Source organism: Hemiscyllium ocellatum, assembly GCF_020745735.1.
Source record: "Hemiscyllium ocellatum isolate sHemOce1 chromosome 40 unlocalized genomic scaffold, sHemOce1.pat.X.cur. SUPER_40_unloc_5, whole genome shotgun sequence".
Lineage (NCBI taxonomy): Eukaryota > Metazoa > Chordata > Chondrichthyes > Orectolobiformes > Hemiscylliidae > Hemiscyllium > Hemiscyllium ocellatum.
The window spans coordinates 246,897-272,547 of record NW_026867533.1 but is presented as its reverse complement, the minus strand read 5'-3'; positions in this window follow the sequence as shown (position 1 = coordinate 272,547).

Here is a 25,651-nt window from a genome sequence, read left to right as displayed (position 1 = left end):
GCACTGTCAGAGGTTCAGTACTGAGGGAGTGCTGCACTGTCAGAGTGATCGTACTGAGTGAGTGCTGCACTGTCAGAGGTGCAGGACAGAGGGAGTTGCCGCACTGTCGGTGTCAGTACTGATGGAATGCCGCACTGTTGGAGTGTCAGCACTGAGTGATAGCTGCACTGTCAGGAATTTAGTACTGAGGGAGGGCTGCACTGTCAGGAGTTTAGTTCTGAGGGAGGGCCGCACTGTCAGGAGTTTAGTTCTGAGGGAGGGCGGCACTGTCAGGAGTTTAGTACTGAGAGAGGGCACCACTGTCAGGAGTTTAGTACTGAGGGAGGGCCGCACTGTCAGGAGTTTAGTACTGAGGGAGGGCCGCACTGTCAGGAGTTTAGTTCTGAGGGAGGGCCGCACTGTCGGGAGTTTAGTACTGAGGGAGGTTCGCACTGTCAGGAATTTAGTACTGAGGGAGGGCCGCACTGACAGGAGTTTAGTTCTGAGGGAGGGCACCACTGTCAGGAGTTTAGTTCTGAGGGAGGGCTGCACTGTCAGGAGTTTAGTACTGAGGGAGGGCTGCACTGTCAGGAGTTTAGTACTGAGGGAGGGCCGCACTGCCAGGAGTTTAGTACTGAGGGAGGGCCGCACTGTCAGGAGTTTAGTACTGAGGGAGGGCCGCACTGTCAGGAGTTTAGTACTGAGGGAGGGCTGCACTTTCAGGAGTTTAGTTGTGAGGGAGGGCCGCACTGTCAGGAGTTTAGTACTGAGGGAGGGCTGCACTGTCAGGAGTTTAGTACTGAGGGAGGGCCGCACTGTCAGGAGTTTAGTACTGAGGGAGGGCCGCACTGTCAGGAGTGTAGTTGTGAGGGAGGGCCGCACTGTCAGGAGTTTAGTACTGAGGGAGGGCTGCACTGTCAGGAGTTTAGTACTGAGGGAGGGCCGCACTGTCAGGAGTTTAGTTCTGAGGGAGTGCCACACTGTCAGGAGTTTAGTACTGAGGGAGGGCCGCACTGTCAGGAGTGTAGTTGTGAGGGAGGGCCGCACTGTCGGAAGGACAGCACTCAGGAAGTGCAGCACTATCAAAGGGTCAGTACTGAGTGAGTGATGCACTATCAGACGGTCAGTACTGTGGGTGTGTCGCATGTCAGCAGTTTATTACTGAGGGATCTGTCAGAGGATCAATGATGACAGAGCTCCATACTGTCAGTGGGTCAGTACTGAGGGAGTGCTGCACTGTCATAGGGTCAGTACTGAGTGAGTACTACTGTTTGAATTAGTCAGTACTGAGAGAGTGTCAGTACTGAGGGAGTGCCTCACTGTTGGAGGGTCAGTACTGCTGGAGCGCTGCACTGTCAGAAGGTCAGGACTGAATGTGCACTCCATTGTCAGAGGATCAGTATTGAGGGAGCGCTGCACTGTCAGAGGTTAGGACTGACAGAATGCACCACTGCCAGAGGGTCAGTACTGAGGGGACACAGCAATGTCAGACAGTCAGTACTGAGGGAGTGCTGTGGTCTAAGAGGATTATCTGGACTTACAGAACATAGAACATCGAAACGTACAGCATGGAACAGGCCCTGCAGCTGATGATGTTGTGCCAAGGATTAGAACATAGAACATTACATTGCAGTCCAGGCCCTTTGGCCCTCAATGTTGTGGCGACCTGTCATACCAATCTGAAGCCCATCTAACCTATATTATTCCATGCACGTCCATATGCTTGTCCAATGATGACTTAAATGTACTTAAAGTTGGCGAATCTACTATCGTTGCAGGAAAAGCATTCCATCCCCTTCCTACTCTCTGAGTAAAGAGACTACCTCTGACATCTGTCCTATATCTATCACTCCTAAAGTTAAAGCTATGCCCCCTCATACTCGCCATCACCATACTTGGAAAAAGGTTCTCCCTTCCACCCTGCCTAACCCTCTGATTATCTTATATGTCTCTATTAAGTCACCTCTCAACCTTCTTCTCACTAACGAAAACAGCCTCACGTCCCTCAGCCTTTCCTCGTAAGACCTTCCCTCCATACCAGGCAACATCCGAGTAAATCTGCTCTGCACCCTTTCCAAAGCTTCCACATCCGTCTTATAATGGGGTGACCAGAACTGTACACAATACTTCAAGTGCAGCCGCACCAGAGTTTTGTACAGCTGCAGCATAACCCCATGGTTCCAGAACTCGATCCCTCTATTAATAAAAGCTAAAACACTGTATGCCTTCTTAACAACCTGTCAACCTGGGTGGCAACTTTCAAGGATCTGTGCACCTGGACACCGAGATCTCTCTGCTCATCTACACTACCAAGAATCTTACCATTATTCCAGTACTTTGCATTCCGGTTACTCTGACCAAAGTGAATCACCTCAGACTTGTCCGCATTAAACTCCATTTGCCACCTCTCAGCCCAGCTCTGCAGCTTATCTATGTCTCTCTGTAACTACAACATCCTTCGTCACTATCCACAACTCCACTGACCTTAGTGTCATCTGCAAATTTACTAACCCACCCTTCTACATCCTCATCCAGGTCGTTTATAAAAATGACAAACAGCAGTGGACCCAACACCAACCCTTGCAGTACATCACTGGTAACTGGACTCCAGGATGAACATTTCCCAACAACCACCACCCTCTGTCTTCCTTCAGTAAGCCAATTACTGATCCAAACTGCTAAATCTCCCACAATTCCATTCCTCTGCATTTTGTACAATAGCAACTGCAAATGTGTTGCTGGTCAAAGCACAGCAGGCCAGGCAGCATCTCAGGAATAGAGAATTCGACGTTTCGAGCATAAGCCCTTCATCAGGAATAAGAGAGAGAGAGCCAAGCAGGCTAAGATAAAAGGTAGGGAGGAGGGACTAGGGGGAGGGGCGATGGAGGTGGGATAGGTGGAAGGAGGTCAAGGTGAGGGTGACAGGCCGGAGTGGGGTGGGGGCGGAGAGGTCAGGAAGAGGATTGCAGGTTAGGAGGGCGGTGCTGAGTTGAGGGAACCGACTGAGACAAGGTGGGGGGAGGGGAAATGAGGAAGCTGGAGAAATCTGGATTCATACCTTGTGGTTGGAGGTTCCCAGGCGGAAGATGAGGCGCTCCTCCTCCAGCCGTCGTGTAGTTGTGTTCTGCCGGTGGAGGAGTCCAAGGACCTGCATGTCCTCGGTGGAGTGGGAGGGAGAGTTAAAGTGTTGAGCCACGGGGTGATTGGGTTGGTTGGTTCGGGCGGCCCGGAGGTGTTCTCTGAAGCATTCCGCAAGTAAGCGGCCTGTCTCACCAATATAGAGGAGGCCACATCGGGTGCAGCGGATGCAATAGATGATGTGTGCGGAGGTACAGGTGAACTTGTGGCGGATATGGAAGGATCCCTAGGGGCCTTGGAGGGAAGTGAGTGTGGAGGTGTGGGCGCAAGTTTTACATTTCCTGCGGTTGCAGGGGAAGGTGCCGGGGGTGGAGGTTGGGTTGGTGGGGGGTGTGGATCTGACGAGGGAGTCACGAAGGGAGTGGTCCTTGCGGAACGCTGATGGGGAGGGGAGGGAAATATATCCTTGGTGGTGGGGTCCGTTTGGAGGTGGCGGAAATGGCGGCGGATGATACGTTGTATGCGGAGGTTGGTGGGGTGGTAGGTGAGAACCAGTGGGGTTCTGTCTTGGTGGCGGTTGGAGGAGCGGGGCTCAAGGGCGGAGGAGCGGGAAGTGGAGGAGATGCGGTGGAGGGCATCGTTGATCACGTCTGGGGGGAATCTGCGGTCCTTGAAGAAGGAGGCCATCTGGGCTGTGCGGTGTTGGAATTGGTCCTCCTGGGAGCAGATGCGGCGGAGACGAAGGAATTGGGAAAATGGGATGGCGTTTTTACAGGGGGCAGGGTGGGAGGAGGTGTAGTCCAGGTAGCTGTGGGAGTCAGTCGGTTTATAATAGATGTCTGTGTTGAGTCGGTCGCCCAAGATAGAAATGGAAAGGTCTAGGAAGGGGAGGGAGGAGTCTGAGACGGTCCAGGTGAATTTCAGGTCGGGCTGGAAGGTGTTAGTAAAGTTGGTGAACTGTTCAACCTCCTCGTGGGAGCACGAGGCAGCGCCGATACAGTCATCGATGTAACGGAGGAAAAGGTGGGGGGTGGTGCCAGTGTAGTTGCGGAAGATGGACTGTTCCACATATCCTACGAAGAGGCAGGCATAGCTGTGGCCCATGCGGGTGCCCATGGCAACTCCTTTAGTTTGGAGGAAGTGGGAGGATTGAAAAGAGAAGTTATTCAGGGTGAGGACCAGTTTAGTCAGTCGAAGGAGGGTGTCAGTGGAAGGGTACTGGTTGGTGCGGCGGGAAAGGAAGAAGCGGAGGGCTTTGAGTCCTTCGTGATGGGGGATGGAGGTGTACAGGGACTGGATGTCCATAGTGAAAATAAGGCGTTGGGGACCGGGGAAGCGAAAATCCTGGAGGAGGTGGAGGGCGTGGGTGGTGTCCCGAACGTAGGTGGGGAGTTCTTGGACTAAAGGGGACAGGACCGTGTCGAGGTATTGGGAGATGAGTTCGGTGGGGCAGGAGCAGGCTGAGACAATGGGTCGCCCGGGGCAGGCAGGTTTGTGGATTTTGGGCAGGAGGTAGAAACGGGCGGTGCGGGGTTGTGGGACTATGAGGTTGGAGGCGGTGGATGGGAGATCCGACTCAACCTGTCCACCCCTCTCACCCACTCCAACCTCTCACCCTCAGAACGTGCAGCCCTCCACTCCCTCCGCTCCAATCCCAACCTCACCATCAAACCCGCAGACAAGGGAGGCGCGGTAGTAGTTTGGCGCACTGACCTGTATACCGCTGAAGCCAAACGCCAACTCGCGGACGCCTCCTCTTATCGCCCCCTTGACCACGACCCCACCTCCCACCACCAAACCATCATCTCCCAGACCATCCAGGACCTCATCACCAATTCAGATTTCTCCAGCTTCCTCATTTCCCCTCCCCCCACCTTGTCTCAGTCGGTTCCCTCAACTCAGCACCGCCCTCCTAACCTGCAATCCTCTTCCTGACCTCTCCGCCCCCACCCCACTCCGGCCTATCACCCTCACCTTGACCTCCTTCCACCTATCCCACCTCCATCGCCCCTCCCCCTAGTCCCTCCTCCCTACCTTTTATCTTAGCCTGCTTGGCTCTCTCTCTCTTATTCCTGATGAAGGGCTTATGCTCGAAACGTCGAATTCTCTATTCCTGAGATGCTGCCTGGCCTGCTGTGCTTTGACCAGCAACACATTTGCAGCTGTGATCTCCAGCATCTGCAGACCTCATTTTTTACTCGAAGATTTTGTACAATAGCCTACTGTGGGAAACCTTATCAAATGCCTTGCTGAAATCTATATACACCACGTCAACCGATTTACTCTCATCTACCTGTTTGGTCACCTTCTCAAAGAACTCAATAAGATTTGTGAGGCACGACCTACCCTTCACAAAACCGTGCAGACTATCCCTAATCAAATTATTCTTTTCTCGATGATTATAAATCCTACCTCTTATAACCTTTCCAACAACTGAAGTAAGGCTCACTGGTCTATAATTACCTGGGCTGTCTCTACACCCCTTCTTGAACAGGAGAACCACATTTGCTATCCTCCAGTCTTCTGGCACTATTCCTGTAGACAATGACGATTTAAAGATCAATATAAAAGGCTCGGCAATCTCCTACCTGGCTTCCCAGAGAATCCTAGGACAAATCCCATCAGGCCCAGTAGATTTATCTATTTTCACATTCTGCAGGATTTCTAATACCTCTTCCTTGTGAACCTCAATCCCAACTAGTCTAGTAGCCTGTATCTCAGTAATCTCCTCGACAACACTGTCATTTTCTAGAGTGAATACTGTCGAAAAATATTCATTCAGTGCTTCCCCTATCTCCTCTGACTCCACACACAACTTCCCACTCCTATCCTTGATTGACCCTAATCTTACTCTTGTCATTCTTTTCTTCCTTAAATACCTATAGAAAGCCTTAGGGTTTACCATGATCCTATCCGCCAACAACTTCTCATGTCTCTGCCTGGCTCTGTCGAGCTCTCTCTTCAGGTCTTTCCTGTCTACCATGTAACCCTCAAGTGCCCTACCTGAGCCTTCACATCTCATCCTAACTTAAGCCTTCTCCTTCCTCTTGACCAGAGATTCCACTTCCTTCATAAACCACGGCTCTTGCGCTCTACAGCTTCCTCCCTCCCTGACAGGTACATACTTATCTAGGACACACAGGAGCTTTTCCTTGAATAAGCTCCACATTTCTAATGTGCCCATCCCCTGCAGTTTCCTTCCCCATCCTACGCTTCCTAAACCTTGCCTAATCGCATTGTAATTGCCTTTCCCCCAGCTGTAACTCTTGCCCAGTGGTATACATCTATCCCTTTCTATCACTAAAGTAAACATAACAGAATTGTGATCGCTATCACCAAAGTGCTCACCTCCTTCCAAGTCTAACACCTGGCCGGGCTCATTCCCCAGGACCAAATCTAATATGTCTTCACCCCTTACTGGCCTGTCTACACACTCTGTCAGGAAGCCCTCCTGCACACACTGGACAAAAACTGACCCATCTATAGTACTGGTACTGTCGTGTTTCCAGTCAATATTTGGAAAGTTGAAGTGCCCCATGAGAACTACCCTGTCTCTCTCACTCCTATCGAGAATCATCTTTGCTATCCTTTCCTCTACAACTCTGGAACTATTCAGAGGGATGGGCTCTCAATGCTGGCCAAGCCAGTGACACTCACATCACATAAAATGAATATTAAAAAAAAGAATGCCTGCAAGATTAAAACAGCTCCACACTGTCCGAACTGCCATCTCTGCCTCTTCTTATTGAGGAAGACAAAAGAATCTCACCTTGCCTTTCCCATGCTCACCTTTCTCACCAAAGCTCAGTATTCACGCCGGCCCTCACTTATCCCAACCAGCAGCACTGCCACCACCAACACAGCAGCCCCTCTCAAAATGTCTTGTCAGTAAATTTTTATTAACTGCTTACTTCAATTACAATGCAATCTCTACAATCAGACTCAGTACCATTTAGGTGACAACCAATTTTCTGACAGATTTTCTCAATCTCTCTCCTTTTTTGGTTCGAGGGAGGGAGGGAGGGAGGGAGGTGGAAACACGACAGTGATGTAAGATATATGTACAACAGTGAGACAGGAATGCGAGGATGGCTCATGTTGACTGTCAGACACAGCAGAGTGAAGCAACACATTTACTGCATAATAAACATAACATTTCATCCCCACTCACACCCGGCATGACAGAAATAAAATGCGGATCGGTTGGACAGGCTGGGTTTGTTTCAGCTGGAGTTTGGGAGAGTGAGGGGTGACATCACTGAAGTGTCTAAGATCCTGAATGGTTTGATAAGGAGGATGTGGAAAGGAAGGTTCCTCTTGTGGGCCATTCCTGAACGAGAGGGAACTGCTTTAAAATTGTGTTCACCCTTTCAGGACAGAGATGAGGAGACTTGTTTCCAATCAGAGGGCAGTGCAACTTTGGACCTCTCTGCCCCAGAAGGTGGGCTCACTGAGTATTTTAAGACACAGGTTGATAGATTCTTGTTAAGGGATGTTGGGGGGAGATGGAATACAAATCACAAACAGATCAGGCCTGGTCTTATTGAACGATGGAGCAGGCTCGAGGGGCCGAATGGTCACCTTCTGCTTCTTTCCCACATGATCCAAGGACTGAGCGCTTTGTTTAAAATTCATTCACTGGGATGTAGGTGCCACTGGCTGTGGGCAGCATTTATTACCCAGAGGGCAGGTAAGAGCCAACCACATTGGTGTGGGTCAGGAGTCACATGTAGGCCAGATCAAGTAAGGATGGCAGCTTCCTTCCCTAAAGGGCATCAGTGACTCAGATGGGTTTTTCCTGACAACTGAGAATAATTTCATCAATAGGCTTATAATTCTAGATTTGTATTGAATTCAAATTCCACATCTGTCGTGATGGGATTGGAATCAGGGTCCCCAGAATATTACCTGGAGCTCTGGATTAACAGTTCGGCAACGATCCCACAGGGCTGTTACTGAGCTACAAAGGGACAGTGTTAACGGTGGGAACGAAAACCTTGATCAATCAGGTAGAAATGAAGGAGAGCCGATAGAATGGAGGAGAATTGAAGGGAATGGGGGAAGAGAATTACCTTAGGTTCAAGGCAGCTGAAACTAAAGCCATCAACAGGGAGGAGAATAAAATAAGAACCTGTCAAGCAGCTGGAATTGGATAAGTGCAGATCCCTCAGGGAGGTGTGGGACTACGCAGGGAGGACAGGGTGAAGGCACGGGTAGGTTTAAAAGCAGTGAACCAAATTTTGAAATTTTCTTCATGAACATAATATAGATCAGGTTAAAACTGAAATAGGTGTCTTACACAACTTGCTGCAAGGACACAGACAATAGAATCTGAGGGGATCATGAGAATATGGAGGTAGAATGTGGGAGACAAGCTGGGACTGTATTGGAGTAGTCATGGTGAGAGGGAACAAATGCTGGATGGAGAGGTTCAGCAGCTGATGGACTGACACTGAGGTGAGCCATCAGAAACTGAGCAAGTGACCACCATCTAATAGGACAGAGATACTGATCCATCAGCCTGAAGCTAACTGACCACGTGGCTGTCAGTGACTCCAACACAAGTGAATGGAAACATTGCTCAGAGCCTGTTTCTGTAACATTCAACACAACCAGGAAATAAAAAAAGTGAATAATTAGCTGCAAACAAGGCCACTGCTCTTTTAGAGTCAAAACCATTCAATGTTCAGTTAGTGAACATTATTGACTCTCAGAATATTCTAACCTGCAGAATCACAGTAAAAGGGGAAAATAAACAACATTCTTGGCAAAGACATAATGAACCAACTGCTTGTATAAAAACAGCTCAGAACAAAGGGGCTGAATCCTCCACAAACTGACAAAAACAGATACCATCAGATTTATAGAGAGAGATTGGAATTCTTTAGAAAAACCCTTCCCTGTTGATGGTGTGTGGGAGAAACCATTCTCAGTGAGAACTGCCACTTCATTTCCTTTGAAAAGAATCTCTGTTTCCCCTCAGAAAGGCAGGTGTGTCGCTCACTTACAGACTGACTTACAGACAAAGGAAACCTGAACTGAGACTCGTAGGTTAATTAAGCTATCAGTGACAGTTCATTACACACAACAAGAGCTTAGACCACAACAGGTTTTAGTGAAACCAACCAATGAAAAAGGTGAATTAGTCTTTATAATCATGCAGCCTCTCTCAATCAAATAACCCCAGTCAACTTCTAAACATTTTAAAACTATTAATACCAATGTCTACATGTTTATTTCCATTCCTAATTTACTCCAAAAAATATATCTGGTTATTGTCTTTAAAATATATTTTAAATGGTCAGTTCATAATCACAATTCATTTCCAATTATTCTTCGTGCAAAGAAATTTGCAAACTAAAATAGTTCTCAAGTCAGTAATGACACTGGGAACATTGTTATGTAGTTCAACCATATTTCGAAATATTGTTTTGGTTCATTATTGCAGTGAAGCTAAAATTAAAATCTATTTGTTTTCTCTGGTATCCTTCCATTACTTTATTCCCTAATAATAATGCCCATGGTGTAATGGGTGACAAGCATTAAAATGACGGTGAATTTTCAATGCAAGAACTGGTACAAATAATCACAGTTCATTCGTTGTCGTTGATGATCAGGGTTATTTCCATTGTATGATCACATTAAATTCACTTAAATAATCACAGTACAATTCTCACCTCTATAGATATGTAAAGTGAATGTCAAATTATTAATGTTTCAAGTCAAACCAAATTCACATTTTGTTCTGTGTTATTCCAGGAATGATGGAACGTGTTACATTATTCTGGGAAACAGGAACAAGTGAAGGTGGTGGCTCTCAGACGTGAGGCCTTAAAGCCAAAGGGCCAGGTGGTAGTTACAGTGGGGGAGGTACCTAGTGCCCCGCTCTCCTCAGTAGGCAGTGAGGACGGTGACACTGACTGGAACAGGTTAGACGACAAAGCGCCCACGTATGGTCAGATGGATGGCAATGGGTGGGATGACCCACCGCCCTGTCAGGCCCAGAAGGCAGTGTCTCTGGCACCGCTGGGCATCAAAGCTCAAACTTGGACAGACAGTAGGGAGTAACAAAGGGAACTGACAGAAACTAAACCTGAACCGTTTACCCGGCTGAACGACAGATGTTGGTGAATGACCACCCAGCCTGATGGAGAAATGGTAATAATGGGCCTTATTGGGAGAATATGGATGAATTAGTTGAGGTCCACAGTCTCACCGAAGATGATGTAAGGCCAAGATCTTTCAGGCCAAGATGCCCTGATGTGTACAGCAGAACCTGTCCCTGCAATGAGAGGGTTAGGGTGTGAGCCAGTTCCCCTCAGTGCACAGCCAATCAGTGCCTCCAGGCATTTACAGATATTGCAGGGACACACTGGGGAGGGGACAGGCTGAATGGGCTAAAATAGCCCTGGTGACTCAGGGACCCAAGGGTCATATTGAGGATCATACAGAGAGGAAGCCTGAGGTGTGTAAGGACCATGGGGGATTACCAAACACCAACCTGTGATGATGAAATAGGTTTGATGTATTTTAAAGATGACATGGGACCCTATTTAACTGTAATTATAAACATGGGACTCCCAGTGGAGATAATTCTAACCACACTCTGAATAGGGCCATGACAACTGAGGCAAACTCAGAAACACAGGGGAATAGCTGCAGTACAGGGAGGGGAACCAGATCCACAATGTTACAAGGGAAGCAGGAAAGGGCACATAGCCAAGGGACATAGCCAGAGAGAGGGAGATAAATGTTCACATTGTGTGTGGCCTGTGTTCACGTCTGCACATGCATAGCCCAAGAACGTTTCTTGATGTGCTGTTTGGGACCAACAGCACATGATGTTAATACAGGAGCATCCACGTCAGTTACGGATATGGGTTTACCCCTAATACCCGCAAATATTAAAAGGGAGCAGTCGGAGGGGGAACCGAGGAAGCTAGATGAAGCGAACCTGTCCCGATGCAGATCACGGATATGACAAAATGTATTCAGATATGGGAGTGTGAAACTGAGGAAGGGACCACTCTGGGAGTTACCATTTTAGAACAGTTAGAAGCAATTATTGATGTTGGGACCCGAAATATAACATGGGGACGCTCCGGCCAGGACTGAGATAGGAAGGAAAGGAGAGGTGACATCTCCAGAGTAGTTGCATTGCAGGGAGACTGGGACAGTCAGGGAATCTGGGGAGTTATAGTTAGGACCCTCTCAGCGGTGTGGGTAACTCAAACAGGAATGTGCGTTATTATCTGTAGGTCCTGTAAAGGTAGAGGGCCCTCTCACTCCCCGTACAAACAGGATCCCATTAAAGCTGGGGCTGAGGAGGCAGTAAATGTGACAGTGATAGATTGAGAGAAGCAGGGAATAGTCAGACCGATAGTATCCCGGACTAATTCACGGAATCCGGATGGTTCATCCCACCTCACTATTGATTGTACCTCCCTGCCAATAAAGAATAACCTACAATAGCCAACCTCGCCGCGATATTTAATGGATTGAAATCACAACAGGATGCAGTCTCAGCTCTTGATATTGTGAATGGGTTCCAATCCGTACCTGTGTACCCAGAATGCCAGAATAAGCTGGTGTTTACTGTCGAAGGAAAACAGTACACCTGGATCCAGTTACCTCAAGGATCCCTCAGTATTCCAGTATATCCCACCGATGTATGGCTGATGGAGTTAGTCACATTGATCTTACCGACACCTCATTACCTCAGTCAGTGAGAAGGAACATATGGATATTAAACAGACGATTGGGTCAGGTCAGCCAGGACGGACTTAAAATTAACCCACAGAGAGTGCAACTGGGAAGGTAGGGAGAGACGTACCTGGGACATCATATCAGGGAGATCACATCAGGAAGGGAGAGGGGAGAGTCCCAGCAGAATGAAAGACCTTGATCTTAAAACTATCCATGTGCACACACTGTGAAGGGGTTAAGGTAAACTTTAGGATTGTTTAATTATTGGAGGACTTATGTGGAGAATTATCCAGAAATAGTAGAACCATCACAAGCCCTGACAGAAGCACTGACATTAGCCAGGGGTCAGGGAGTCAGCATATGCACAGACAGTCAGCATGCCTTTGGTATTGTTGATAGCCATGTGTTGGCCTGGGCTCGGTGAGGGAACATCACCCTGTCTGGGGGCCACATAGAGCATGAGGAACAGGTCAGAGAGTTAGTGGAAGCAGCTAACTTTCCCAGTGAAGCAGCAATAATGAAGATTAGAGCTCACAGGGAAGTAGAAACTGCACAACAATGGGGCAGTGAGTATGTGAGTAAGGCAGGTGAAATACTGACTGAAACAGTGCAGACATTTGGGGATGTGGCAGTCGCTCCAGAAGCGAGAAAGGAAAGTTGAAGACATTCCCAGAAATAGCCCCACAACAGGAGAAAGAGGAATGGGAAAAAGGGTGGGGTAGTAATAGGACAAGACAGAGTCTGGATGATCCAGCAGTGCCACCACACTGTATAAGACAAACATTATTAAAAATATATCATGGGCAGGTCCATCTTGGGCAGGATACAATGCAATATCAGATGACCCACTACAGGGGTGGCCTGGAACAGGGAGAGATACAGCAAGGTTTTGTCGAAGGGGTGTAGTCTGTGCACAATGTGAGCCAGGGAAAACAATCAGGACAAAATGGAGGCAGCAGCAGGGACCCAGGGGCCCATGGGAACAATTATGGATGGATTTTACACATACCCCCATCCCAATCCCAGGGAAAGAAATCCTGCTGGGTCTTAATAAGCAGGTTTACTCAGTGGGTGGAAGCATTCCCCTGCAGATTCTGACCAAGGGACACGTGTTACAGGGAACGGAGTTAAACAGCTATGTGCCCTGTTTGGTACTGAACAGAAATCCCCTCCCCCATCCCATCCCCAGAGCTCAGGGACAGCAGAAGGAATGAAGCAGACACTGACAGCTAGTCTGATTAAGGCCCTGACAGAGACAGCCAGGGATGGGTTAGAGTACTCCCCACCAACCTAATGAAACTGAGGTCAACCCCAGCAAAGGGAATGGGGCAGTTCCCCTTTGAATGAGTGACTGGACGGACTATGCAGCTGCCAGAGGGTGTGGTAGTGGGAGGGCTGGAGATGTGCAATGGCAAGGAGAGAGTTTGTGAAAGAACTGGCAAAGCAACTGCATGAGCTGAGAGGGGAATTCGCAGAAGGATAGAGAATCAGAAATTGGGAAAGGGAGCTCATAAACATCCCAGCTGACATCCTGAACCCAGGGGATCGGGTCAGGGGGAAAATATTCCTGGAAGGTATGAAGGAAGTACATCAAAATGCTGGACTTGGCTGGGGGAGCCACAGCGTTCCAGAGAGGGAACTCTCCCATCATGCATTAGTAAGGAGCTCTGAATAAACATTGGTCGTGCTGCTCAACACAGAACTCAAGGCTCCTCTTCGATATTTCTCCCAGCAACAGCTGTGCAGGGGCATGTTGCTGGCTGGAGGGCTGTGGGCAGTACCTCTGTTCCACAAGGAGCAGAACTGGGACATCTGTTGTTTGCAACATTTATCAATGATTAGCCTGAAAGTGTAAACAATTTAATTAGCAAGTTTGGCACAAAGTGAGGAAGTTGTGAATCGTGAAGTATGTTGTTAAAGGAAACATCAAGGACGAGATCAGTTGGAAAGTTATGCGGATAGATTTTAATTCAGACAAGTGTGAGGTGATGCATTTTGGGAGGCTCATTGTAAGAGGAATGTATACACTAAATGGAAGGGCCCTAAGCAGCTTTGATACAGAGAGAGAGATCTTCAGGTGCAAGTTCACTGAAAGTGGTGAAGGAGGTGGATGGCAGGCTTGTGAGGAGACTGAATATAAAACTGTAGTTAGGCCACCTTTGTGTTGTTTTGATCACCGCATTATAAGGAGGATGTGGAGGCTTTGGAGAGGGTGAAAACAGGTTTACCAGGACATTGCCTGGATTGGGAGAGGCTGGAAAAACTTGAATTGATGTCTTTGGAAAGTCGGTGGCTGGGTGACCCAACAGGCACAGATAGAGTGAATAATCTGAATCTTTTTTCCAAGGTGGAAATGACAAATTCTAGAGTTAAGGGGGGAGGGAGCAAGTTTAAAGAAAATAAAAACTGAAAGAACAGCAGATGCTGTAAATCAGAAACAAAAACAGAAGTTTCTGGAAATGCTGAGCAGGTATGGCAGCGTCTGTGAAGAGAAATCAGAGTTCATGTTTCTGAGGATGGACCCGAAACATTAACGTATTTTTTTCTTCACAGATGCTGCAAGACCTGCTGAGCATTTCCAACAACATGTGAACTTTTAAAGGGAGTTGTGTCAGGCAATTTTCTTATGCAAAAGGTGGTAGATGACCAGAATGCACTCTCCTGGGAGGTGTCAAAAGCAGAAACAATCACAACATTTAAGAGGTATTTGGACACTCACATAAGCAGGCGTGGGTTGGCAGGGATATGGATGATGTACAGGCAGATGGAATTAGTTTGGAATGGCATCATGGCCCGCACACACATGGTGGGACGATTATTCTGGTGCTGTACTGTTCTGTTTTCCAGGGGGTAGAATGTGTGGAGCGAGCGTTAATATTTTTTAAAACACACAGTAAGTTGATGCATTTTGAGAAAAGGAATGTAGAAAGGGGGTATATATTTGAACGGCACAGACACAAAGAATAAAGACTGAGGGATTGGGGGACAATGTGTACAAACCCTTAAAGGAGAGAGGACATAATCAATGAGCTTTGATCAAAACATATGGGACCCTGGGCTTCATTAATAAAGGGAATGAGAACAAATTCATGGGAACAATTTCTTGGACTGGTTAGGTCACAGTCAATCATTATATTCAATTCTGGTCAATAGATTCCTGGTCAGGAAGGATATGAGGGATCTTCAGAGTGTGGAGTACAGACTTAGTGAAGTGGTTCACTGATGAAGAAAATGCAGTCACTGGATTGATTCAGAAAAATTGCTATTTTCTTTGAAGAAATCAAGTTGAATATATTTTTATTGATTAAAATGGATAAGAGTATGAACAGATCTAGATAGAACAGACAATTTTAAAAAACTGTATTCGATTGGGGATGGCACAAGATTTAAGATCAGCTGTAACGTTTTGAGAAAGTGGGAGATGAGCAAGTGTTCCCACTGACTGTATTGGCTGGAAATATGCAGAACATGCTGCCTGTAATAGTGGTGAAAGTAGAGATGATCAATGATTAAAGAATACAATTATATCACATCAGAGGGAAATAAACTTGCAGGGTTTTGGGGACAGATGGACAACGAGAATATGGGATTCTGCACAGAGAGCCAGCTTGGATTTGATGGGCCCCTTTTTGTGCCATAATGCATTGTTTTTGTACTTACTTAACTTATTCTAGTTCTTTGTCTTCAGGGGTTAAATTATCATTAAAGTAAATCTGCTCTGTGCTCATACTCAGACCAATACAAGTTATCCTTCCACAGCAGGAGATAATGTTTACTGCTTTATACTTGGTTCTGGGGGAGTCCCCAGGTAGGGTACACAGAACTGAACACCTATTCCAGGGTGTTTTTACCAGGATTGTGAATATCTTGTACATCCAGTGCCACACCAATACCCGAAATGCTTTCCGACTGACTGACTAAATGAAATATGTTCCTCCTACAGCACGTTGCTGGCTGGAGGTCTGTGGCCAGTGTTGTTCCACAAGGATCAGAACTGGGACATCTATTGTCTGTTAAATATATTAATGATTAGCATGGAAATGAAAACAATTTAATTAGCAAGTTTCTAGATGGTACAAATTGATGAAGTCGTGAATCATGAAGAATGTTGTCAAAGGATGCAGCAAGAAAGAGATCAGTTGGAAAACCCATACGGAGACAGATTTGAATCCAGACAGGTGTGAGGTGATGTATTTTGGGAGACTCATTGCAAGAGGAATGTATTCACGAAACCGAAGGGCTCTCAGCAGCATTGATGAACACAGGGAACTTCAGCGGCAAGTTCACAGCTCCCTGAAAGTGGTGAAGGGTCTGTATGGCATACTTGCCTTCTTTTGTCAGGGGACTGAATATAAAACTGTCAGACCCCTGACAAAAATCCAAGTCTTTCCAACCTCTCCAAATCCAGGCAACATCCTGGTAAACCTGTTTTCACGCTGTCCAAAGCCTCCACATCCTCCTTTTTATGGTGATCAAAACAACACACAATACTCAAAAAGTGGCCTAATTATAGTTTTATACATTTTTAATATATTCAGCCCCTTGCGCGGGGGGACCTAGAATCAGGGGATGTCGAGTCAGTATGGATAGAGCTGAGAAATTCTCAGGGTAAAAAGATCCTCTTGGGAGTTATCTACAGGCCCCCAAACAGTAGTCTGGATGTCGGATGTAAGTTGAATCAGGAGCTGAAAATGGCCTGTTGCAAAGTTGTTTTGGGGGATTTCAACCTGCAGGTAGACTGGGAGAATCAGGATGGTATTGGACCTCAAGAAAGAGACTTTGTGGAGTGCCTCCAAGATGGATTTTTAGAACAGCTGGTGCTGGAGCCGACCAGGGAGAAGGCAATTCTGGATCTGGGATTGTGCAACGAACCAGAATTGATCAGGGACCTCGAAGTGAAGGAGCCATTGGGAAGTAGTGACCATAATACAATAAGCTTCAATCTGCAATTTGAGAGGGAGAGGGTACAATCGGAAGTGACAATATTTCAGTTGAATAAAGGGAAATATGGAGCTGTGAGGGAGGAGCTGGCCAAAGTTCAATGGTGCAATACCTTAGCAGGGATAACAGTGGAGGAACAATGACAGTGGAGGAACAATATTTCTGTGTATAATGAAGAAGATGCAGGATTCCAAAAAGGAAGAAAGATCCTAGGAGGAGGCATGGGTGGCCGTGGCTGACAAGGGATGTTAAGAAACATATAAAGTTAAAAGAGAAAAACTATAACACAGCAAAGGTAAGTGGGAAAACGGAGGACTGGGAAGCTTTTAAAGAACAACAGAGGATTACTAAGAAGGAAATACGCAGAGAAAAAATGAGGTATGAAGGCAAACTGGCCAAAAATATAAAGGAGGATAGTAAAAGCTTTTTTAGGTATGTGAAAGCAAAAAAAATGGTTAAGACTAAAATTGGACCCTTGAAGACAGAAACATATATTCTGGTGAACAAAGAAATGGCAGAAGAATTGAATTGGTACTTTCGATCTGTGTTCACTGGGGAAGACACAAGTAATCTCCCTGAGGTAACAGTGGCTGAAAGACCTGAACTGAAGGGAATTTATATTTGCCAGGAATTGGTGTTGGAGAGACTGTTATGTCTGAAGGTTGATAAGTCCCCGGGCCTGATGGTCTACATCCCAGGGTACTGAAGGAGGTGGCTCGAGAAACCATGGATGCGTTGGTGATTATTTTCCAGAGTTCGATAGATTTGGGATCAGTTTCAGTGGATTGGAGGGTGGCTAATGTTGTACCACTTTTTAAGAAAGGTGGGAGAGACAAAGCAGGAAATTATAGACCAGTTAGTCTGACCTCAGGGGTGGGAAAGATGCTGGAGTCTATTATAAAGGATGAAATTATGACACATCTGGATAGTAGTAACAGGATAGGTCAGAGGCAGCATGGATTTATGAAGGGGAAATCATGCTTGACTAATCTTCTCGAATTGTTTGAGGATGTAACTCTGAAGATGGATGGGCCAGATCCAGTAGATGTAGTGTACCTGGACCTTCAGAAAGCTTTTGATAAAGTCCCACATCGGAGGTTAGTGAGCAAAATTAGGGTGCATGGTATTGGGGGCAAAGAACTAACTTGGATTGAAAGTTGGTTGGCTGACGGGAAACAAAGAGTAGTGATAAACGGCTCCATTTCAGAATGGCAGGCAGTGACCAGTGGGGTACCACAGGGATCAGTGCTGGGACCTCAGCTTTTTACAATGTATATTAGTGATATAGAAGATGGTATTAGTGATAACATTAGCAAATTTGCTGATGATACCAAGCTGGGTGGCAGGGTGAAATGTGAGGAGGATGTTAGGAGATTACAGGGTGACCTGGACAGTTTAGGTGAGTGGTCAGATGCATGGCAGATGCAGTTTAATGTAGATAAATGTATGGTTATCCACTTTGGTGGCAAGAACAGGAAGGCAGATTATTACCTAAATGGAATCAATTTAGGTTAAGGGGCAGGAAAAAGAGATCTGGGTGTTCGTGTCCACCAGTCAATGAAGGTAAGCATGCAGGTACAGCAGGTAGTGAAGAAGGCTAATAGATTGCTGGCCTTCATCACAAGAGGGATTGAGTATAGAAGCAAAGAGGTGCTTCTGCAGCTGTACAGGGCCCTGGTGAGACCACACCTCGAGTACTGTGTGCAGTTCTGGTCTCCAAATTTGAGGAAAGACATTCTGGCTATGAGGGAGTGCAGCGTAGGTTCACAAGGTCAATTCCTGGAATGGCAGTATCAACTCATGCTGAAAGACTGCAGTGACTGGGCTTGTATGCCATTGAGTTAGAAGACTGAGAGGGGATCTGATTGAGACACATAAGATTGTTAAAGGATTGGACACTCTGGAAGCAGGAAACATGTTTCCGCTGATGGGTGAGTGCCCAAGCAGAGGACACAGCTTAAAAATATGTGGGAGACCATTTAGGACATAGATGAGGAGAAACTTCTTCAGCCAGAGAGTGGTGGCTATGTGGAATGCTCTGCCCCAGACGGCAGTGGAGGCCCAGTCTCTGGATTCATTTAAAAAAGAGTTGGATAGAGCTCCCAAGGATAGTGAAATCAAGGGTTATGGAGATAAGGCAAGAACAGGATACTGCTTAAGGATGATCAGCCATGATCATATTGAATGGTGGTGCAGGCTCGAAGGGCAGAATGGCTTACTCCTGCACCTATTGTCTACTGTCTATTGTCTATTGAGTTGAATATGTCGCTTCTTTAGAACACACAGTCAGTTGATGCATTTTGAGAGAAGCAATGTAGAAAGGGAATATATATTTGATTGGCACAGACACAAAGAGCAGGACAGTGGGAATAGGGGACCATGTGTACAAATCATTAAAGGAGAGAGGACTGCAAAAAATATGGAGGGATGGCATTGAGGGTGAGTTGGAGGTTTGGATTAGGAATTGGCTGGCTGGAAGAAGATAGACGGTAGTAGTTGATGGTAAAGGTTCATCTTGGAGTGCAGTTATCAGCGGTGTTCCGCAAGGATCTGTTTTGGGACCATTGCTGTTTGTCATTTTTATAAATGACCTGGAGGAGGGGCTAGAAGGTTGGGTGAGCAAGTTTGCAAATGATACGAAAGTCGGTGGAGTTGTTGACAGTGAGGAAGGATGTGGCAGGTTACAGCGGGATATAGATAAGCTGCAGAGCTAGGCAGAAAGGTGGCAAATGGAGTTCAATGTAGGTAAGTGTGAAGTGATTCACTTTGGCAAGAGTAACAAGAAGATGGGGTACTGGGCTAATGGTTGGATTCTTGGTAGTGTGGATGAGCAGAGGGATCTTGGTGTCCATGTACAAAGATCTCTGAAAGTTGCCACCCAGGTAAATAGTGCTGTGAAGAAGGCATATGGCGTCCTGGCTTTTCTTGGTAGAGGAATTGAGTTCCGGAGTCCTGAGGTCATGTTGCAGTTGTATAAGACTCTGGTGTGGCCGCATCTGGAGTATTGTGTGCAGTTTTGGTTGCCATACTTTTGGAAGGGTGTGGAGGCACTGGAATGGGTGCAGAGGAGGGTTACCAGGATGTTGCCTGGTATGGTAGGAAGATCATATGAGGAAACGCTGAGGCACTTGGGGCTGTTTTCGTTGGAGAAAAGAAGGTTTAGGGGTGACTTGATAGAGGTGTACAAGATGATTAGGGGTTTAGATAGGGTTGACCATGAGAACCTTTATCCACGTATGGAGTCAGCTATTACGAGGGGGCATAGCTTTAAATTAAGGGGTGGTAGGTATAGGACAGATGTTAGGGGTAGATTCTTTACTCAGCGAGTCATGAGTTCATGGAATGCCCTGCCAGTAGCAGTAGTGGACTCTCCCACTATATGGGCATTTAAACGGGCATTGGATAGGCATATGGCGGATAGTGGGCTAGTGTAGGTTAGGTGGGCTTGGATCGGCACAACATCAAGGGCCGAAGGGCCTGTACTGCGCTGTATTTTTCTATATTCTATATTCTATAAAGTGTTATGAATAAAACAAATGGGATGCTGGGCTTTATTAATAGGGGGAATGATAACAAACCCATTGGAAAGATGCTGATCCTTGACAAAGCTCTCGTTAGGTCACAGTCAATCATTGCATTCAATTCTGGTCAACAGATTCCTGTTCAGAATGAGTAAGATAAAATACCATAGAGGGGCCAGTTCCATACCTTTTGCTTCTTTCAGGACTCCTTGGGGACTCAAGGGTTAAACATTCCCCTGCCAAAGGCCTTATTTCATCAACTGAAGGCCTGTACTCTTACAATACAGACAGAACACCTCAGAAGGAGGGAGGCTGACAGGATCTCAAAATAGAACCTCTTGCAGCCACACATGTGGATTGCCCCATAACCCCAGACAGAGGAATTTGCCCTTTCCAGACAAGACTGAGAGCCCTGGGCACAACCCTGTCAAACTGCCTCCCGCTCCCATTGTGTTACCTCCCCACCATATTAGCATAGGTAAGTGAATCCCCCATTTACTGAAGGAAGAACCCTTCTGCCTTAATCTCTTCCCATCAACACATAATCATGAACATTACGATAATCAGTTTCTGTAATCCATCACACATTATCACAGGACATCGTCATTCCTCAAGCTTTGTAAGGTCATAATTACCGGCTTTAAACTATGTAATGACAATCACCCATGTGACTGATATGTCTTTGTCTAATTCCTATTAAATATACTGTCTCTGTGGGTAAGGCAGAGATTCATGAAGAACAGTCTCTGCAAGTAGACACTCGGCTACTTTAGAGACGCTTTGAAACTCTCGCCGGCTGTCCAATAATAAAGCTACTGCTGTTGTGCAGAAAACTTGCATCGTCTGGATTTGTGGAACAAAATAGGTACCAACAATGAAGGATATGAGTAATCCTCAGAGTGTGGAGTACAGACTTACTGGAGTGGTTCACTGATGAAGAAAATACAGTCACTGGATTGATTTGAAGAAATTGCTATTTTCTTTGAAGTGAAGAAGTTGAACATATTTTTGATAGAGCTGTATAGGATTATAACAGACTTAGATATAGCAGACAAAAATATTTGTATTCGATAGGTGATGGCACAAGAATTAAGATCAGATGTAAGGTTTTGAGACAGCGGGAGATGAGCACGTGTTTCTGCTGACTGTATTGGCTGGAAATATGCAGAACATGCTGCCTATTATGGTGGTGCAGGCAGAGGAGAAGATGAATGATTGATAAAAACAATTATATCAGATCTGAGGGAAATAAACTTGCAAGTTTGGGGGACGTATGGGGAGTGAGAATATGGGATTCTGCGACAGAGAGCCAGCTTGGATTTGATGGGCCTCTTTCTGTGCGATAATGCATTTTATTTGGACTTGTTTAACTTGCTCTGGTCACTGATTAAGTTGTCATTTAGGTAAATCTGCTCAGTGTACCCACTCAGACCAATACAGGCTGTCCTTCCTCAGCAGGAGATAATGTTTACTGCTTTATACTGGGTTCTTGGAGGGGGGAGGGGGGATGCTAATGGTGTGTGTAACAGTCTGTTCGCATTTATCTGAAATGGCAAAACACCAGTGCAGCCACACTAGGGACAGACTCTGGAAATGTGGGGAATGCCAGAAGGGAATTCTTTACCCATCCCACCTGGAAACTGGCCAAACCAGTCAGACTGGGAAGAAGCTGTTCACCTGCTCTGTGTGTGGGGGGCAAGGGATTCACTCAGGCATCCATCCTGCTGAGACACCAGGGAATTTACTCATAACCACAGCTGAAGGACTTTTTTTCTCTTGTTCAAACCAAGTAATGAACAATGGTTTTGGCAGTTCATAAAGTGTTGCACATGGAGTACTTAGTTTTGGAAATGTTCACAACATTGTTGAACATGCACAGATTCACACTGGGTAGGGACTTTTATTTTCCTTTATTCATTCACAGGATGAGGGTGTCGCTGGCCCGGCAGCATTTCCTGCCCATCCCTAATTGCCCAGAGGGCAGGGAAGAGTCGACCACATTGCTGTGGGTCTGAGGTCACAATGTAGGCCAGACCAGGTAAGGATGGCAGCTTCCTTCCTGAAAGGGCATTAGTGATCCAGATGGGTTTTTCTGACAATCGATTAATGGCCATCATTAGACTCTTAAATTCCTGAGTTTTTTAAAAAATTGAATTCAAATTCCCCCATCTGCTGCAGCAGGCTTTGAACCCAGGTCTCCAGAACTTTGTCTGGGGCTTTGGATTAACTGCCGAGCGACAAGACCACTCGGCCAATACTTCCCCATATCGCTGTCCATCTGCACAGAGTGAACAGCGATTTCCTGGATCATCAGGACTGGTTAATCACACATACGTTTGCTGAATAATTGCAGGAGTTGGATGTTGATTGGCTATTGACATCCATCTCTGAACCATGTATTCTGGGGTTTGTTTCTGATGATGATTGGAAGCACCATCAATCTTGTATTTCCTGTCTTGGCTTATCAGTGTTCATGATACTGCATGGAGCTTCTTGTATATAGGGCTTACAGTGCAAGAGTTTAGCTCTTTCCTTCCACCAACAGCAGTAGAATTGTACTCCAACAAAACTTAACGAATCACGGCCCAGCATATTCCCCAATTTACCTCTTATCATCAAACCAGAGGATCAATCCTTATTCCCCTGTGAGAATTCAGGAGGGCATGTCAGTAACAGCAGCATGGATACCTACAAATGAGGTGTTCACCTGATGAAGTTACCAAAGAGGACTACTTGTGTGTCAAACAGCATAAGCAGCGAGTGATCAACAGAGCGAAGCAATCTGGTAAACAACAGAACAGATCTAAGATCTGCAGTCCAGCCACATCCTGTTGTGAATGAAGTCAGAGCACAGCTGGAGTTCTGAGGACAGTTCTCTTCAAGATATTAACCAACAAGAATGTCAGACTAGATTAATTATCATAAAACTCAAGTCGGTTTGATATTCATATATTTACAATCAGAGTTCAATTCACCAAATGTAGCTGAAGGTAAAGGTAATCTTCAAGTGATTGTAACAGTGGAGACATCTGAATACTTGTTTAGCTAATTAAAGTCTGTTGTGTTGAGATAGTAATAATTTTAAAGAGCTTTTAAAAAGTAAGGTGACTTGAGTATAATGGAAGAAGCTGAAAATGTGTTGCTGGTTAAAGCACAGCAGGTCAGGCAGCATCCAAGGAACAGGAAATTCGACGTTTCAGGCCAGAGCCCTTCATCAGGAAAGGCTCTGGCCTGAAACGTCGAATTTCCTGTTCCTTGGATGCTGCCTGACCTGCTGTGCTTTAACCAGCAACACATTTTCAGCTCTGATCTCCAGCATCTGCAGACCTCACTTTTTACTCGAAGATTTTAACCTGTAATGGAAGAAGTTGATTGGTGGGTAGCTGATAATCTTGTTTTAGTCTGAAGCTAATTTAGGATAGTTAGTTAACAAATAAACACATGGTAGGGAATCCCAGCCCCATGGAGTGCACATCCAGTTCCATGTGGGAAAACCAAGACACTTCTTGTGTGAGCGACAACCACAAGAACATGGAGGTGACACGGGAAATGACAGGAACACTAGTTTGACTACGGTTAAAGTACTGCACACACTTCTGATCCCCACATTCCAGGGTTGATGTGATCACACCAGAGAGGGTACAGAGGGGATTGATCAGAATGTTTCTACAATTAGAGAACTTTCGCTCTGAGGAAAGATTGGATAGGCTGGGGAGGATTTCCGAGGAGGATGAGCTGAGATTTAATTGAAGTGATAAAATGCTGAGGAATACAGACCGAGTGGATAGGAAGGAGCTATTCATTAACAGAGTGGTCAGAAAGTGGAGGTTTTAGATTGCAACTAACTCTCAGAAAGAAGGGGGAGGGGAGAATTCATTTCACTCGGAGATGGTGGGGAGCAGGATCTCACCGATGGGGTGGCAGAGGCAGTAACCAGCATCACATTTGAGTAAAAGGACATGGATGTAACTGAAATGCTGGAACATGCAGGGCTGTGGTCTAAAGTCTGCAGAATGGGATCAATGTGAGTTATTGGTCATTTCTCCAGAATATTAAACTCAAGTCCAATCTGAGAATTTATGAGCATCATCAGATTTGAATTCCAAATGTGAGAATAAATTTATCAGAAAGTTGCAGCACAGATATAGGCCACTTGGCCCATCCTGTATGTTTTGGCTGTAATAGAATTATCCAGGTTTTACAGCATTCTGTACTCACCAATGACAGCAACAATTTCAGACTCTGAACTTGGCCCGATGTGTTCTAATCTGTTTTTTCATTGATCGCTGCACACCTTGTTTCCTGGTTTCTTTCACAGCCATAACTCCATTCCCCGTGGCCTTGAGAGACGACTATTTCTGCTGTTTAATCTCTCCTGCCTTTCCCCTGTGTGACAGACTGTCTTTTTGTCCTGGTCTCACCCCCACTTTAGTCACAACCTGTTACATTTCTGATGGTTCCCAGGCCTCTGTGACTTCACTGCGCCCCCCGGGTCAATGGCATGAGTTTTGAATTCTCTTCCTCTAGAGATAATTGGAAATCTTTCTGGTTGCAGTTTCCCCCAGATTTTATTTTTAAAGACAGAGCATTTGTGTCAGAGTCAAATATCCGTGAGCCTTCATCCACAATTCCGAGCATTTGGATGTAATCTGTGACCCGCCCACAGATGTACAGGTTTTCTCTATTGGCCGTGCTAACATGGTCTGTAGTGTGCAGGTTCAGTGGGTTGGGTTAGTCATGGTTAATGTAAGGTTTTGGAGGTAGGGTCTGTGCGGGCTCGATGGACCGAATAGCCTCTTTCTGCACCTACGGGATTCTATGATTCTAACTAGTTGCGATTGTGGTCATGTTTTCCTCATGCCAGGTCATTTAGCTCAGGTACACATGCTGCCTTGGTGTTTCTGTGTGTGCTGACTCACTCCTTTCCTTCAGTTTTACAGCAATTTCACACTGTATGTGAGGGCGAGAATGAATTTGTAAATACAAATACTCCAACTGAAACCCCTCACAGGTCAGGACCTGTTTCTGCTGCTGATGTCGCTCACAGGGAACAGGAAAATAAAGGTTCAGTCATACATCTTACAAGAACACAGAGGTTACAATCACCAGGAATGGCTAAACAGCTTAAAATGCTTTTCTCAAGAAAAGAGGAGGCTGAGAGATAACCTGGTACAAGCAGGAAGCTTTGTGCCTGTGTTTTCAGAGAGTCGAGGTTGAAAGAATTGAGTTGGAAGCATGTTTCCTTGCCCCAGGCCATCAAAGGTGCTATCTATATCTGCATATTTATTTATGTCTATCTGTCTGAGTTAACAATCAGATGGACAGGTCAGTGTCTGAGTGTTTTCCCAAATCCCAGATTGAATCTGCCTCCCCCACAATCTCAGGTGCCTCACCACTCACTGGGTCACGGAGAAACTCTGCCGTTA